General features: G+C 43.2%; 1 pseudogene across 1 annotated transcript; it reads left to right on the top strand.

The window, feature by feature from the left end:
- Positions 1 to 450: 450 nt before the first annotated feature.
- On the top strand, positions 451 to 1,666 carry LOC105535173 (annotated as a pseudogene). The gene has a single exon (XR_001005389.1). The product of XR_001005389.1 is annotated as a keratin, type II cytoskeletal 8 pseudogene (transcript).
- Positions 1,667 to 2,832: the final 1,166 nt, after the last annotated feature.

The raw sequence follows: 2,832 nt of genomic DNA, 5'->3' as shown, positions 1-2,832 counted from the left end.
GGTATACTATTTGCATATAACGTATGCACATCCTTCCATATACTTTAAGTTATCACTAGTTTATTTGTAATAGTTAATACAATGTGAATGCTATGTAACTAGTTGTTATACTGTATTGCTTAGGGAATAATGACAAGAAAAAATATCTACATGTGCTCAGTACAGACACAACCATCATTTTTGTTTTTCAAATATTTTTGATCTGCAGTTGCTTGAATCCATGGAGGCAGAACCCACAGATGCAGGGCCAACTATATTTGTACATGAAAATTCAAACAAATCTACAATATAATACCAATATTAATAAGTAATATAGCATAGAAGGTCAATATACAAAAATCAATTGTGTTTTAGTTATTAGAAACAATGAGCGAAAAATGAAATTAAAAGAACAAGACTAATAACAATAATATCAGAGAGTAAATGGCATAGAAATACATTTAACAAAAGATGCACAACATCCAGGCCATGCACACCCAGGAGAAGGAGCAGATCAAGACCCTCAGCAAGTATGCCTCTTTCATCGACAAGGTATGGTTCCTGCAGCAGCAGAACAAGATGCTGGAGACCGAGTGGAGCCTCCTGCAGCAGCAGGAGATGGCTCGGAGCAACATGGACAACCTGTTCGAGAGCTACATCAACAACCTTAGGCAGCAGCTGGAGACTCTGGGCCAGGAGAAGCTGAAGCTGGAGACGGAGCTTGGCAACATTCAGGGGCTGGTGGAGGACTTCAAGAACGAGAATGAGGATGAGATCAATGAGCGTACAGAGATGGCGAATGAATTTGTCCTCATCAAGAAAGATGTGGATGAAGCTTACGTGAACAATGTAGAGTGGGAGTCTTGCCTGGAGGGGCTGACTGACAAGATCAACTTCCTCAGGCAGCTGTATGAAGAGGAGATCCAGGAGCTGCATTCCCAGATCTCGGATACGTCTGTGGTGCTGTCCATGGACAACAGCCGCTCCCTGGACATGGACAGCATCATCGCTGAGGTCAAGGCGCAGTACGAGGAGATCGCCAACCGCAGCCTGGCTGAGGCTGAGAGCATGTACCAGGTCAAGTATGAGGAGCTGCAGAGCCTGGCTGGGAAGCCCGGGGATGACCTGCGGCGCACAAAGACTGAGATCTCCGAGATGAACCAGAACATCAGTCGGCTTCAGGCTGAGACTGAGGGCCTCAAAGGCCAGAGGGCTTCCCTGTGGAGGTTGCCATCGCAGATGCAGAGCAACGTGGGGATCTGGCCATTAAGGATGCCAATGTCAAGGGATACCTCCGAGCTGGAGGCCACCCTGCAGCGAGTCAAGCAGGACATGGCGAGGCAGTTGCGTGAGTACCAGGAGCTGATGAACGTCAAGCTGGCCCTGGACATTGAGATGTCACCTACAGGAGGCTGCTGGAGGGCGAGGAGAGCCAGCTAGAGTCTGAGATGCAGAACTTGAGTATCCATATGAAGACCACCAGCGGTTTTGCAGGTGGTCTGAGCTCGGCCTATGGGGGGCCTCACAAGCCCCGGCCTCAGCTATGGCCTGGGCTCTGGCCTCTGGCTTTGACGCGGGCTCCAGCTCCTTCAGCTGCACCAGCTCCACCAGGGCCCTGGTTGTGAAGAAGAGCTAGACCCATGATGGGAAGCTGGTGTCCGCGTCCTCTGACGTGCTGCCCAAGTGAACAGCTGCGGCAACCCCTCCCCGCCTGCCCCTCCTGCGACTTGCCCAGAGCCCGGAAGGGAGGCCGCTGTGCAGGGAAGCACAGGGAACAGAAGACACACCTGAGGCTCAGCCCTAGCCCTCAGCCCACCTGTGGGGGAATTTACTGCCTGAGGACCCCCCTTACCCATGCCTCCAGCTACAAAACAATTCAATTGCTTTTTTTTGTCCAAAATAAAACCTCAGCTAGCTCTGCCAAAAAAAAAAAAAAAAAAAATACAGAATCTTTAAAGCAACCAGAGGAATAAAAGACACTACATTTACAAGAACAACTGGAAAATGGAAGGCGGATTTCCCAAAAGAAACAATGTCAGTCAAAAGGTAATGTTATAACATTTTTTAAGTGCTAAAATAAAAATAAGCACACAGAACTACCAACATAGAATTCTACACCCAAAGAAAATATTATTCAACAATGTGGGTGGAATAAAGAGGCTTTCATATGAACAAATATTAAAGGAATTCCTCACCAGCAGACCAACACTGAAAGAAAGCAAGACAAAAACAAAGAAAATTCTTCAGTCAAAAGGAAAATTATGCTAGATGGAAACATGAAAATGCAAAAGGGCATGAAGAACACCAGAGAGAATAAATACATGGGTAAAAGTAAATATATATTTAGATTGCATAAAACGGTAATTAGAATATTTTGTACAGTCTAAATTATGTGCAAAATGACATGTGAAGTGAAAATACATGACAAAAATAATGCAGGAGGGTGAAAAAAGGGGTAAGTACTGTTTACAGTTTCTAGTAGCATCAGAGACATAGTACAAATAGTTCGTACTTGACTATAATAAGTCAAAACTTCCTGCTGTAATTTCTAAGGTAGCTACTAAAATAGCGGAAGAAGATATAACTGACAAATTAATAGAAAAAAAAACTTTCTAAATAGAAACATTGACTACACTAAAAGAAGGCAAGAATGGAAGTAAAAGGGAATATGAAACAAGTGATTCAAATAGAAACTTGATGATTTAGCAGCAAATATATTCTAAACCAAATTATATATCAGTAATTAATAAAAATAAGTCAAATATTTACAAGTAAAATATTAAGATGGTCAGAATGGATTTTTAAACCCAAATATATGCTAGTTACAAGAAATATAGTTTAAATATTAATATG

Source organism: Mandrillus leucophaeus, unplaced genomic scaffold (genome assembly GCF_000951045.1).
Source record: "Mandrillus leucophaeus isolate KB7577 unplaced genomic scaffold, Mleu.le_1.0 Scaffold1421, whole genome shotgun sequence".
In the NCBI taxonomy this organism is placed as follows: domain Eukaryota; kingdom Metazoa; phylum Chordata; class Mammalia; order Primates; family Cercopithecidae; genus Mandrillus; species Mandrillus leucophaeus.
Note: the sequence above shows the minus strand (reverse complement) of the source record. Positions and strands in the feature narration are given on the sequence as shown.